This window comes from Protopterus annectens, chromosome 11.part0, assembly GCF_019279795.1.
Source record: "Protopterus annectens isolate FY-2018-M chromosome 11.part0, PAN1.0, whole genome shotgun sequence".
Taxonomy (NCBI): Eukaryota; Metazoa; Chordata; order Ceratodontiformes; family Protopteridae; genus Protopterus; species Protopterus annectens.
In genome coordinates, this window is record NC_056745.1 from 1044374591 (window position 1) to 1044390575 (window position 15985).

The 15985-nt window shown below is 38.2% G+C and overlaps 1 protein-coding gene across 1 annotated transcript in view; it reads right to left on the minus strand.

Annotated features, from left to right (window-relative positions):
* Positions 1–15985, minus strand: part of LOC122815689 (copine-8) — a 3116673-nt gene that overhangs the window by 402041 nt on the left and 2698647 nt on the right. The gene's annotated exons all lie outside the window — the stretch shown is intronic.

Here is a 15985-nt window from a genome sequence, read left to right on the forward strand (position 1 = left end):
GATCAGCAATGCTGTTTAGTGTGGAGTGGATCTAGAGTGATTACTGAAGCACTTAAACCTCTAGTATATACCTGCGAGTCAGGCTTTCACTCAGGAAGTCTGGAGATGGTCTGGGCACTGCTTGATGGGTAAAGCAGGACTTCAGCCCTTGTTTTCGCAGTACAAGGCTGCTGTCTGGTTTATATATGGGGGGTGCTGCCAAAAGGTGCTTTAATCATAAAGTCTCCACCTGGTCAGGGGTTTGGGAGAATTGCATTGTTGTGGTGTAGGGGAATGGCCGTTCCTTTACTCGACTGATCTGCTGGGAGTAGTTTTCATGGGTTTTGAGAGCAAGCATGCGTGGTGTGGTGCTGACCATTAGGGTGGTGGGGGATCGTTGGGAAGTGCAGACAAGCTGTTTGAGCCTGGTTTAAAGAAAGAAAATGAACTGGATGAATAAATTAATAACAGGGGGGTGAAGTAGGGAGAAGGCAGACTGAGGATTTCTGTAATCTGTGCATTTAATATGATGGAGTGTTTTTTTTTTAGGAAACATACAGAGGAAACTGGTTTATTGCTCCCCTGTTAAACATGTAAAGTACTGCAGCTGAAGGAACAGTGATTGTTAACATTACAATAGTCATTTACACTACTGCAGTGAGCATGCATACCTCTCAGCTGTACAGGTTTTGTAGAATGTTCAGAATGCCCCCACCCCCCCAAATTAATGGCAAATCATTGATGAGTCAGATTTGAAAATAATGCAACATTTGAGTTTAAGACTTCATACTCTTCAGAAAGTTCATGTTAATGCTGAGCCTGTTATTTTATTACCTTAAGTTTGTAAGAACTATATTTAAAAAAAATTGTCCATATTTTTGGGCCTTTATTCCACTTATTTATGACCTTGTTAAGATTCCTTGCTTTAAGATGTTCAGAGGTGTGGCACTAAGAGGTTGAGAGGGATGGTAATCACGTGTGGATGAGGGGTAAGAGTCTGGTGACCTATTCTTCTGGGGGATTTGCGCAGGTCAACCTTCCATCTCTAAAATGGAGAACATCAGCCATCATAATGTGGGACAAATGGGGGCATGAGGTGAAGCACAGAATACAATCGCTCATTTGCAACATTAACTAGGAGGGTCATAGGAGGGTTAACGTATGCTGTTTACTTAATTAATTAAAAAAATTGTTAATTAATTAATGTATATCAGTATGTAATTCCTGATATGGATTGCTGGATTTTTCATATGTGGACTGCTGTGACTCTTAATGAGGTGCATAGCTGGGCCATGTGAAACTCCGTCCTGTGCAGTTTGGAAGGAGGTATAAGGGTTTAAGACATATTAATGGAAGGGATTGACAGGAGTTTGGCTATAAAACGTGCCCCCCCCTTTTTCTCTCTAACTGTACAGTAATTATTGTGTTTTTTTTCTTTTGGCAGATGTCACATTGGAAAGCTGGGATCCACCCACCACTGGAGTGACACATGTTGTGGTTGCAGAAGGTGGTCTTGACAGGTGCTGGCTGCTAATGTCACAGGTGTTTCAGCTGCTGGAGTGCTATGATGTCCCAGTTGCTAGAGTGATGAGCAATGAGGTCGCAGCTGGGAGAGCACTGTGAGAGCAACAGTCAGTGGCCTATAGGAAGTTGATTTGGAAGGTAAGGAATTCTGCTGGGGTGGATGTTTGTTTGCTGGAGTGGTCCATTATGACATTGCAGGTAATCTTACTTATGCAGTGCTTATTAAGGCATGTCAGAGTTGATGCGTTTTGGGGTAGTGTAGGAGCAGCTGAGGAGGATGTTGGGGCAGGGGAAAACAAGGTTGGAGATTAAACAAAGATCCACACCCACCAGGGCAGCAACAAAAAGAAGAAAAAAGTAGCAGCTCCACCAAGTCCAATAAACTTCCACAGGATCAGCAAAATACACCACGAAGTAGATTTTATTAGGAACAAACTGACAACATCAGACTAAGCGCACAAATGCTTTCGCCACCAATCCGGCTTCATCAGAGTCAATGAATAAAACAAACAGAAACTTTTTAAACAGTGACATCATCCACCATTGGTTGAACATCAAACCACCCCCCTATCAGAATCATACAATACTATTTAAAAATGTGTTTGCAGTTTATACATTAAATATAACATTCCTAAATACACATCTAAACACTTGTATTGATATTTTAGATATCCTTCATAATAATTAAAATTTAAAAACTTTTAAAACCATATGTGTATATGCATAAATATTATGTTTAAAAAATACAAAAATATATGAAAATATGTATATATAAATATATAAATATATATATACAACCACATATAACAATCAACAACTTATAAAGTTCATATATATATTTTATCAAACTTGCTGAGATCTGAGTTTTAACAAAGGTTTTAAAGAAACGTAATCATTTAAGCCTGGAGGCCTACAGGCATCTAATCTAATTTGCCATTCTGCCTCTAAGGCCCCCACCTTATTGACTACATCTCCACCTTCCCCACAATCCAACACACGACCAATTACAAAAAATATAAATTTAATAAAATTTGTACATCTTGTACTGTGCAAGTAAAGTGTGTTGTGCATATCTTTATTCTTGATAGCCCTATTGTGCTCAGCTACCCTATCACGTAGCCTCCTTATAGTCTTGCCTACATAATAAGCATCACAGGAGGTACAGGTAGCTAGGTAGACTAAATTCTTTGTGCAACAATTGCATTGTCCAGGACACGGAATAGTGAATTTGTAGCCCCTGACACATACATATGAACCCTCATTTACAAATCTACACCACCTACAAAATCCACATTTCTTCATAATAGACTTATAGTTTGTCTTGCTTTTCTTTTCCAAAATTCCTTTCAAATTTTCCCCCCTACTATATACAATATCTGGTCTCACTCCCATGATTTTTCTAATCTCTTCACTAAGAGAAAAATTCCATGCTTCTTTCACAATTTCCGTAATCTCAGGTGTCCTATGATTGTACTTCAACACCAAACGTACTTCCCCTCTTGTTACTGTTGTGTCAGCACTATGATCATTCACTAATGTTGTTCCTGCAAATAAAATTGGGGCATATTTGCCACACCTTTCTTTAAGCACATCTTTTTTCACACTAAGCAATAACTTCAAAGGGTAACCACGATCCAGAAACATACCTATAAGTTTAAATAATTCTTCTCATCACTAACCAACCTAGAGGTTCTCACCATTTGTCCTTTGATCAGTCCCTTTCGCTGGTGGAAAGGGTGGCAACTAGTGAAATGCAAGAGAGAGTTGGAGTAATTCTCCTTTCTATAAATATTACTTGCAAAACCCCCTTCACATTTGCGGATGGTCAAATCCAAGTAGTTAATAACCTCCTTGTGCCAATGAAAAGTAAATTTCAAAAAACTCGTTGTATTTTCCAGAAATTCAATAAACTTTTTAGCAGATTCTTCATCCCCTTTCCATAATATCAGTATATCATCTAAGAATCTGTTATACATAAGTATGTGCTCTGAATACCAATTGGATGCAAAAATGTGCTCTCTCCCATGTCAATAAAACAGCATTTGCAAAAACCGGAGCACATTTCGCTCCCATGGCCACCCCTAAAACTTGTTGAAAAAGTTCTCCTTCAAAAGAGATAAAATTATTCTTCAGAACAACCTCCATTAACTCTAACAAAAAATTGGCCTTTTGTCCCTCCACTAGACCACTTTTAACCATCGCTTCATAGAACATGTCTAATCCTTCCTGTTGTGGGATAACTGAGAACAAATTCACATCAATTGTAAGAAAGCCAAAGTCCCTTTCAACGTTCCTTATATTCTTAAACCTTTCTAGACAATGCCACGAATCCCTTATAATGTGCTCCACAGCATTAATCATTGATTTGACTGAAATGTCAATATATGCTGCTAAGGTTTCTGTCTTAGACCCCTTAGCTGACACTATGGGTCTAAATTGTAACCTATTCGCCCCTTTGTGCACTTTTGGAATTCCAAACAAGGTCGGGATTTTAGGAAACTTAACTGTTAAAAAATTATACTCAACTTCATTTATATTACCCTGAAAGAGTGCATCATAAAGGAACACATCAATTTTAGAATAAGCCCTGTTAACTTCATTCCTTGAAACAGTCGTGTATGTGTCATTAGTAGCAAAAAAACATTTTTAAATGCATTTGTCTAGTAAACATTTTCAATTCCAACAAAGTCTTTGCTATATCCAATTTGAACATTGGTACTTTGCTACTGGAGGAAGGGATGTAGAATACGGTAATGTGAACAATTGTCAAGACTCAAACATTTTAAAAAGGAAAAGTACTTTTATTCCCCCCTTTCACCCAGAAGTGTTAGGGTTTGAAAGAGTAGTGGAAACACAGATTAGGGAAAAGCTAAACAATGTGGTTACGTATGAAGACAACCTTTCAGTACAGGAGAGAGAATTGTTAGATTCCCTCAAAAAGTCAGGTCAATATAGGTTTATGAAACCCGACAAAGGTGGAGGGATGGTAATTATGTCTAAAATTGAGTATATTTCCGAGATATCTGCACTTCTCAACAGGGATGACACATACACGACTGTTTCAAGGAATGAAGTTAACAGGGCTTATTCTAAAATTGATGTGTTCCTTTATGATGCACTCTTTCAGGGTAATATAAATGAAGTTGAGTATAATTTTTTAACAGTTAAGTTTCCTAAAATCCCGACCTTGTTTGGAATTCCAAAAGTGCACAAAGGTGCGAATAGGTTACAATTTAGTCCCATAGTGTCAGCTAAGGGTCTAAGACAGAAACCTTAGCAGCATATATTGACATTTCAGTCAAATCAATGATTAATGCTGTGGAGCACATTATAAGGGATTCGTGGCATTGTCTAGAAAGGTTTAAGAATATAAGGAACGTTGAAAGGGACTTTGGCTTTCTTACAATTGATGTTGTGAATTTGTTCTCAGTTATCCCACAACAGGAAGGATTAGACATGTTCTATGAAGCGATGGTTAAAAGTGGTCTAGTGGAGGGACAAAAGGCCAATTTTTTGTTGGAGTTAATGGAGGTTGTTCTGAAGAATAATTTTATCTCTTTTGAAGGAGAACTTTTTCAACAAGTTTTAGGGGTGGCCATGGGAGCGAAATGTGCTCCGGTTTTTGCAATAAAACAAGCAATAATGTCTGACAGGGTGCGTGTTACTGTGTAAATAATGCCCACCCAGGTGTGTTGTGAGGCCCGACGCCCCAGGCTTTATCTAGATTTTTTTTTTTAGCTCAGTCTTATTGACTCTCTCACATTTGCACTTCAGAAAATGCATGCTCAACTCTCAAGAGAGACAAACTATGAAATTAAATGCATCTGCTTTATCCACCATGGAGTTCAAGGCCTGTGGTAAGAGATCGGGTATTACTGACTTTGCCAGTAAGAACACTGTTCAGAATTTTGGATTCTAATCCTCAGTGTAGCATCTGTGGAATTTTACCGTATTATGACAGAACTTCCAGTGTACAATTGTATCCAGAAGTTTGGCTTTCCTCCTGAAAATGGAAGTCACATCCTGACATCATTTTACCATTGCACCTCTTAAAGCAAAGTGATTATAGGAGCATATATTATTGAAACATGTTGAACATCTTGGGGAAAAGTATCTGAAGATACAGATTAAGGCAATAGCTTTAATATGTAACCGTTAACTGTAAACTTTGGTAAATTTCAGTATTTCTACAAAAAAATCTCCATTTTTAATCATCTTTCAAACTGCTTAATCACAATGGAAGTATAATTTATTAGAAGTGAGGCAATATGCATTTTTCTGTTGTTTTAATTTTACACCTCCAATAAAAACTTTCCTCTTGGTTGTGAATCTCACTTTGTACAACATTCACACATGTTTCCCTGCCTGATAAACACATGATTTGTATTTACACAATGAGCAGGCCTGATGCAGGTACAGCAAGCGACTTGGAGTGTCTGCGTAAGCTATCCCTTTCACTGTGTTGCACTGCCTCTCAGCCTCTGGCAAAGGTCAGTGCTTCAGCAGTTCTAAGTGAGCCAGCATCAGCCACTCGTTCTCTCCCACCCCCAAGCAGCTCATCCAGTGTCCAGGCCACTAGTGAGTCATAGGTTATCTAGGCCACAGCCAGTTCTATTCCTTTATGCCACAGATGGAGCTTAAGTCATATGCGTTTGTCACAAATGTTCTAAAAATTTTTATCAATGTTTATACAAAATCCTGAAAATAATGCCAATTTCCTTTCTCAGTTTCTCAACCAAAATTTTACAAACTGTTTGTTAAAGATCCCACAATGTTAACAACAAGGTTTGGTAAGAAAAAAGAAATAATAATAATAACTAAATAATGGAAAAATAAAATAAAAAAAATAGTCTATCGTAACTCAACTTCAACAGAAATGCATAACATTCTACATACAGTGTTTTTGTTACACACTTTTAAACAGTACACGATAATTAAATTAAAATATTTTTCCCCAAAAAACAACTAAATTTCCACAAATGGTTTATTACACAGCTTGGCTGCACCTTTGCAAAAGTGTACATAAGAGAAAATAGTCCTAATAAAAGACTAGCATGCTATACTATTAGATTTTTAACTTCGAAATAACTTGTTTTTTAAATAAACATCATTGTTAAAGTAACATTTCCGGTTCTTGTTTTTTAATACCTAATTTCATTTTGTAAGTATTTTAATTGAGGTATATGACTTGCATGTAGCATTCAAAATACATATCTTAACACCTGCTTGCTTTTTCAGAACAGTGGCAGTTATAGAGGCATGAGTCCTTCATTAGTGCAGCAGATGCTTTCTTTATTGTAGCCTGCTGGAAACAATGCCTGCAGTCTTTCACAAATTCTGTTTCAAAACTATGAAACAATGACATCTCTCAACTAAACAAATGGTAAGAACAACAGACCAAAACAATGTTATGTGATGATGACATACTGCCAAGTTCAGAACCCTGAGGATGTACATCAATTCACTGTTTAGTGCTTTGAGTTTATTTTTAGAAAGTCCATTTTGAAGAGCATTTCAGAAAACACAACTATATCTAATAATAGCAGAATAACAAAAATATCTGAATGGCACTTTCATATGATTACACAGCTTCAAATAAAAAATGTTTCGGAAATACAATTTATATGCAAATACTGAATGGCAGATCTTAATCTTGCAAAGTATTAAGTTTCCATATTGAATATTCAATTGCCTGCTAACCCTAATACAACCTTTCCAAAAGGACATGCCAATCATTCCAGTGGTCTGTTTTCAGAAATTTGATATTCACATGAAGAACACAATCAGTGACATCTCCAGAGGGATGAGACATTTCTACTCCACTGCTCACATGATTCCTTTCTTTCTTCTTCTCTGCAATAATATGTGCACAGCTGAAAGACGTTTTCGTAACTCGAGTCTCGCTTGATAGTTTTGCACCATGTCTTGTACTTCAGCTTTAAATCCAAGCTGCAAAACACACTACCTCCTAACACGACATTATTTAATTAGGTTTGAGTTTTTCCAGAATGATTGCAGCTTGATGTCAATGGTCTGATTCAGAAACATCAGTCTGCAGAATAAATGCTCATCATTTTTTAGATCTCTGTTTTTACAGTTTCACTTACTTTAAAACCATATCAATATTGTACCAGAAGCACAGTCAGACTGTAAAATTTAAACTTGTGAAGTGAAATGAACTAAAGTTAGGATTCAAGGCTATACATACTGACATTGCTTCTTTCTCTCACTGCACATTTCTGCATGTGTACAGTATTTCTCCGTGGATTTAGTAGAATAACTTTAGGAATGTACTATAGCTGCCAAAAAATATATATATTGATTACAAGACTTTTCTAAACAACATGGCAGGTGAAATCATTTATTTTCTCTATTGCCCCTTACAAGTTTCCCCTTGAAATGAATATGCTGTTTGCTTTGCATTCTGCCCTGCAAAGTAATTATAAATTCAGGCTGGACTGGCTCACTTGCTCAGTTTGGTAGAATAAAATGAAGATATGCCATGACAGTTCACAAGCTAGAAACATTAGGATATGGGATCATCATAGGACACACAGCTACTCAAGCTTTTGAAGTAGCATCATAGGAAAGGAAGGAGAAAGCTGCCCCTGGAGCCTACTTGCAGGAGACACTGCAGAGGCTAACATTTTCCAAATTGCCTCTGTAGTTATTGTGATCACCCTCACAGTAGTGACAGCTGGTAAACTGCTGAAGTACACTTTTCTTTTAAGGCAGCAATGAGTTGCTAGGATTCTACCTAATTACTTGTTTCTTTGTTTAATAAAGTCAGTATGACAGTTTACATGTTGTAAATTAGCAGTCATAATGCACTCACTTACAGACAGAAGGGGATGCCAAATAAGCGTGAACAGCTCTGTTACAGCTCATTGTCAGGATAACAAGAGCCCTTTGTAGGTTGGCCCAATAAACGTTATCATATCACTACTATGTTTCAATGCAGTTTATCTTTCATTTTACATTCATCTCAGAATACTGGCTACTTCTTCAGTGAATGAGTTCAGTTTCATTTTTGTTTACATACCCCTACTTTTGGTAAAGCTTAAACAATTTAGCCCACCAGCCAGTTTATTAATTTTTCTTCAAGAAACTCATGCTGGGTACATGCCACAATCACTGCTCTTCTCAACATCTGTACTTTATTCAGCTGAACCAAAAATGCATCTTGTATCCCACTGTCTGACTTTAAAGGCTTAATTTGAAAGGCTCAGTACACCAAGGTAGACTTATGATGCCTATTTTATCATGACAATAATTCTGTACATCACTTATAAATGTCCATCCAAAAACAATGTTCCCTATTCTGCTATTTAGTTATTTACTACTCATCCTCAGTATCCCACTAAACCTACAGTACATGGTTTTCATTCTGTGCCGTACCAGTGTTGGATGAATAATTTCCTTTAATAGCTTAAATATGTAGTGCTCTGTATTTTCTTTATTTTATATATTTTCACCACTCGATCATTGTAGTATTTTTTAGCAATGGGTATTCCTACAGGAATCGATTGAAAGTTTTCAAATGGACGACCAGTTAATAAATGTAATAAACAAATTGTGGTGCCAGAATAGAAAAAAATTGGAAATGGACATATATCCAGTCAGACTATCCCGGTCAACAAATGTAAAATAAAATAAATAAAATTAAAAAAAAAAATATATATATATATATATATATATATATATATATATAAATAACGTGTTGTGGGTGCATGTGTGTGTGCGTGTGTGTGTGTGTGTGTGTGTAATATACACTACTAGAAATAAACAGCAGAACTAGTGTCATTGCTGCATAATACATTAAACTTCTTGTAGTAGAAACCCATGGGATATATGCAAATGACTCTTTAAGGACATACCAGTGTTTCAGTTGCACGGCTTCTGAATGTCTTGACCATTCACTTTCATTTTTAAGTAATTACAGGTTCAGTCAGACCAATAAAGCCAAGCTTGAGTAGCTGTAGACATAGTATGTTTTGTCGTTTTTCTGAGCTCATCAGTACAGCATGAGTAGATTGTTTGTTTATACCTTAGAAATACACAGAGCTTTAAAACAAGCCTGATGTCCACAGTATTAGTGATCTCCCCATATAACATTGGAATTAAACAGTAAAAACGTTATATAAGCAAAGAGAGCACCCCTGCAATACCAGGCTACAACTCTTACCACACTTTTCGGCCACCAAACCAGGACCGAAACACTAAAGGTGGAGGAGTGTCAATATTCACCAAGGATATTCACACCACCAGGCTAGTTGGCCAACACAATGTGTCTGAAATTCTCCAAGTGCAACTAACACTAGGTAAGACTGCAATCCAAATTGTAGCTTGCTACAGATCCCCCACCATACCCCAAGATTCTCACTACACCTTTCTAAACATACTGGAAAATATTAAGATAGAACCAAACACCCTAATACTGGGTGATTTTAACTACCCTGCCATTAACTGGGAAAACTACTCATGTCCCAACACCTTTGTGCAACGGTTCTTGGAATTCATAAATTCCAATGCCCTGGATCAACTAATCCATAGTCCCACCAGGGGCTCCAATATCCTAGACCTGGTCATTACCAACATGGGAAATCAATGCTCCATACCTATGGTCACCCCCTCGTTAGTCAGGTCTGACCATAAGTTAATCATCCTTAACATCCACATCCCACCCCCACCCCCCAGTAAAGAAACCACCATAAAAAACTTCTCCAAAGCCAACTTCATGCTACTCAAGTCAGAAGTGACAAACTTCATAACACCCATGCAGACGGGAACTGAAAGTTCAACTGCTGAATCCTACACTAAGGCACTGTACTAGCACATCCACTCATGCATGAACCGTGCCATCCCAAATAGAACCAAAATGCTCTCATCCAAAAAAAGGAAGCCAATCTGGTGGTCCCCTGCCATAAACAAACTTTACAACAAAAGGAAGAAACTTTTGCAGAAAAGGGGAAAATCCCAGGATGCAAAAAACTCCCTTACTAGCCTCAGTAAGAAACTGAGATGCCTCATAAAATCCTCCAAAGCTAGTTACGAAAATAAAATTGCCAAAGATTCCAAAAACAACCACAAAGCATTCTATAACTATGTCAAGAATCTAAATGGCAATGCTCAGATCTGCTCTGAGCTAAAACAGAATGGCATTAAATATACTGATTCAAAGGATATTGCCAATATCCTGGCAGATCGATTCAGTGCCAACTTCACCCCCCTCTCACCCCCTAAATGGCCCATCTCAATACCGGAAGATTGCCAAATTCCAGTAATAACGGTCACACAGGTACAAAACGCACTCTCTAAAGCCAAGAATACAGCATCCATGGGACCAGATGACATCCCGGGCTGTGTACTACATGAACTACAATATGAACTGGCACCTCACCTAAGTATTTTATTATTTTATTTTACATTTGTTAACCGGGCTAGTCCAACTGGATACATGTCCATTTTCAGTGGAGGCCCGAGGAGAAAAGCTCCAAGTTTTCAAAACATTTAATGTTACAAGTAATTTAAAAACACCAATAGAATAAAGTATAACAAAATGTTACAAGAACAAGATTTGTACATAGTAAAAAAATGATTAGAGTATTTTCCCACAAAAAAAAACAATAAGTGAGCAAATCAAGAAAAGATGGGGATATAAGGTTACTAAGGACATCTACAGGATAAGATAGGATTAGGAAAACAGGATTGGTGGTTAGAAGGGATAGGTAGAGCTGGACAGAGTAGAAAGGTCAGAGAGTAATTATGATAAAAGGATAAATTTTAACAGAGAAAAAATTTAGTGAGGCATGGTAAAGCAGAGGACAAGGAAATGAAAAAGCAGATTAGTCAGGGTTATTGCAAGAGCATAACCAGTGGTTGGAGAGGAAATGTTTAAGGTTAGTTTTGAATAATGGAAGAGATGTAAGAGCTGTTAGGTCAATTGGTAGGAGGTTCCATATTTTACCAACAAAGTTAGAAAAAAGAGAGTCGCCTGCAGAATTATTAGATAAAGAAGTTTGCATCTGCATTTTTTTAGTTGAGCGTAACTTTTTCAGGTTATGGTATGGCATTATGAGGGTGGAGAGAGTTGGGGTATTGTTAGGTTGATAAAGGACTTTATGGGCAATAATAAGTTGGTTAAATTGTAGGAGGTGAGGTAATTCAAGCCAGCCTAGTTGTTTTAGGTTTTGACAGTGATGAGTCCTATATGGTGAGTTAGTGGCGAATCTGGCAATGTTATTATAAGATTTAGCTAGTTTGTTATGATTATATTGGGACAGGTTAGTATAGATGGGGGAGGCATATAATAGGGTAGAGAGAAGGTGAGTTCTTGCTATTGTAGATCTGGCTAGTGGTGATAGAAATTGTTTAATTCTATATAGAGATCCGAGTTTTTTGTTGGTAGATTTTATTATAGTGTTAATGTGAGCGTTAAATTTAAGTTGATTATCTATTGTGAATCCTAGGAGTTTGGTGGTGGTATCAGGAGAAATTATGGTACCATTGTTGGATTGAAGTGTAAAATGAAGAGGGGGAGATGTGTGTGAGTGTGTAAACAGCAATAATTTGGTTTTTTTAGGGTTGAGGAGAAGACAATGGTTAGAGAACCATTTTTCTATTGTGGTGAAGGATTTTTGTGTGAGAGACTGTAGGTCAGTTTGGGATTTTGCTGAGCAAATAATTGTGGAGTCGTCGGTATTGAATACAGGTAGAGAAGGGGATAGAGATGAAGGTCATTGATGAAAATGGAGAATAAAAGTGGGCCTAAGATAGAGCCCTGTGGGACACCTAGGGAAGTAGGTAGAAGTTCAGAAAGATGATTTTGCCAGAGAACTGCTTGTTTACGATTATCCAGGTAGGATGTGAACCAGTTCAAGGCGGATTTATCAAGTGATAGGGACTTTAGAAGGTGGAGTAGAAGTTTATGGTTGACCATATCAAAGGCTTTAGAAAGATCTACAAAGAGTGCTGATGACAGGAAATTATTGTTTCGATTTGTGTTGATACAGTTGGTAAAAGAAAGTAGGGCTGTGGTGGTACTGTGGTATGGACGAAAGCCATGTTGACAGTATGCTAAGAGCTTGTGGTGGAGTAGGTGGGTAATTAATTGTTTGTGGATACATTTCTCCATTATTTTAGCAAGAGGAGACAGAAGAGCTATGGGACGGTAGTTTGAGTATTCAGTAGAGTCGCCACCTTTGTGAAGGGGAATAATATGTGAGATTTTCCAGATTGATGGAATAGTGCATTCCTTAATAGTTCTGTTAATCAGTATAGAGATTGGGTAGGCAATGGCTGAGGCTCCTAGTTGTAGGTATTCCCCTGGTAATTTGTCAGCTGAGGGGGTGGAAGGTTTAAGTTTTTGAAGTAAGGAGGAGATGAAGGAGGTGGGTATTGGTTCTAGGTGGAAAGGAGGGGGGGTGGGGCTTATAGCGGGCAGGTTGGCAGTGTCAGGATATTGTTGATTTGCTAAGTTTTGTACAGCTGTGGTAAAGAAGGTATTAAATGCATTTGCTGTTTTTGTAGGGTCATCAGGGTTGCTGCCAAGTGGAGTTGGTGTTACTACTTTACCTGGGGATATTAGTCTGTTAATAGAGGTCCAGAACTTCTGTGGTTTTTGGAGGGAAGATTGTTGAAGTTGGATATAAAAGTTCTTTTTGTCCTGTATGATTGCTTTTTTAGTCATATTTCGTTGTTGTCTAAAATTTTGCTGATCAGTTATGAGTTTAGTGGTACGCCATATCATGTTTAATCATAGCCTCACCTCAGGTTTTGTGCCCACTGAGTGGCGCAGAGCTACAGTTATCCCAATCCACAAGGGGGGATCCACCTTGGATCCCGGAAACTAATGTCCCATCAGTCTGACAAGCCTTATCTGCAAGGCCATGGAGCGTATTATCATGGAACTTATAAACAAAGACATTGGCAACCTTCAAACACTGGACCCCACCCAGTTTGGGTTTGTGAAGGGCCGATCTTGTCTCCTGAACCTGATTGACTTCTTTGAATCAGTCTCCAGAGCCATGGACAAGGGTAAGGTGGTCCACACAGCCTATCTAGACCTTGCCAAGGCCTTTGATACCATACCCCACTCTGGAATCATAGATAAACTTACTAAGTTGGGCATTAATCCCTATGTCACCCAATGGGTTGCTAAATGGCTTACTGATAGAACCCACACTGTAAAAGTAGCCGACTCCAAATCCAGCTCCAGACAAGTGACAAGTGGAGTACCTCAGGGTTCAGTCCTGGGGCCGCTCTTGTTTGGCATCTACTTCTCTGAAGTACAGGTCAACACTAAGGGACTCTGGCTAACAAAGTTTTCAGATGACTGCAAACTGGGAGCCATTATTGAATCCCAAATGATGTGGATACTCTACAAAAGGGCCTTACAGAAACAGATGCTTGGTGCCAGAGCCATGGGCTCAAGCTCAATGCAAAGAAATGTATTGTTATCCCCTTTGGGAAAAACATGTATCCATGAATTACCATATAGGTGGCAGTACACTAAACACAGAAAGTGTGATAAGAGACTTAGGGACACAGGTGGATAGTGGTCTCACCTTCGATAACCACATCGCCACAACAGTCAGGAAATCCTTCTATGTGGCACACCTCATCACGAAGGGCTTTTCATCCAGAAAAAAGGAGGTCATTGTCCCACTGTACTCATCCCTCATTAGACCCATTATAGAATACAACGCCCCATTTGGTATGTACCTCTCAAGACATCTGCAACAACTGGAAAGGCCTCAGAAATACCTCACTAAAAGAATCACAGGCCTAAAGCAGATGCCCTACGCTGACCACCTTAAAAAACTCCAGCTATACTCTGTCACATATCGTCTACTCAGAGGCGATCTCTGCTTAACATACATGGCCATGTCAAACCCAGAGCTGTTGGACATGCTACACTTAAAGAAATCCCAATCCCTCAGAGCTACATGCTCCAGGGATCTAAACCTTGTCATCACAATAAACAAAACATGCTGGAGGGATAGGTTCCTGACCCAGAGACTCCCCAGACTCTGGAATAGATTGCCCATACATGTCAAGCAGAGTACCTCTTTGGACCTCTTCAAGAGGAACCTTGACGATTGGATGGGAGAAAGGAAATTCACCCCAAGGATCACGTCAGTCACCCTGCTAGACAGGGGTCCAGGAAAGTAAATAATGTCGGAAGAAATAGCCAGGGAATTGTTATGGCTAGGCTTGTATAGGCCCTAGGGCTGATAGCCTAGTACCAACCTATGAACCTATGAACCTATGAACATTTGGTACCATCCAGCTCAAAAATGATAGATTTCTAAAGGCTTAGTGGTTTTATTTCTTCACGAAGGCGATGGTACTACAGCGCTGTCAAATTACATATCTATACCTCTGCAAATATCCTGGAAAATGATTTGCAAATGAATTCAGTGAAACAATAATCTTTCGATTCACAATATGGCTTTAGAAATGGCATTGAGTTGACCCTGAACTTTTGCATTATTCAAATTCTTATACATTGAGCACAATAATAGGAAAATTGGAGGAATATAGTCCTTGATATTTCGAATACCTTCAAAACAGATGATCTGATTATAGCAACAAGGAATCAAACTGCATGTTAACTGACTGTCTAGCTATCTTCAAATGGGGCAAGCAGTAGTAAGATGGAAACATATTACACCTTATACCCCATCATTTCTATCAGACTACTAGAAGGCTCAGTGCTTAACTCGTCTGTCTTCCATTTCTCTAAATGGCATATAGAAATGTTACATTATTTGCCTGAGGATGTGATATGTCTATACATGCTTGTATCTTACTGCTCTTATGCCTGCAATTATTTTCTTCCTTTGCAATCAATACTGACCATGTATTTTAATGTTACTTAGAGTTTGGGTTATATAGATGTACTTGTTTAACTTGACTTTGACAAAAATAAAAGTTTTTGCTTCAGCTTGCTTTACATGGAACTGATCTATTTCACAAGTTATGGGCCTAAGGAACAGCAACCGTATTTAGGTATAAAGACTTTGCACATGTACTAGACTTAAGGTTGGCGACATATCCCAAGCTGGAAAGGAGTTTTGTCTACATCTATACCTGTACTTTATAGTAAAAGTCATTTTGAGTAGGAAACCATGCTGTGAAGTAATCAAGAGTTTGTAAAGGTTATTATTACGCTACATACTGCTTGATAAATAGTGATGATGTTTGGGAGATACAGTTATTATTAAAAATATATTTTTAGACAGGGAGGGGAGGGTCTGGATACAAAACTCTTCTTCACTACTTGGAGCTGGTATAATATTAAAATGTGTGATATATCATATGCATGGTATCAAGATGGATGAGGCAGAAAGGTAAAAGCTGTGAATTCAAAAAATGTCTACATTAAAATGTTAATGGATTTGCACAACATGGATACTGAAGTCAGGCATTTGAACTACAAGGGAAATATCCTGAGCTATCACCATGGGAAAATAAAACA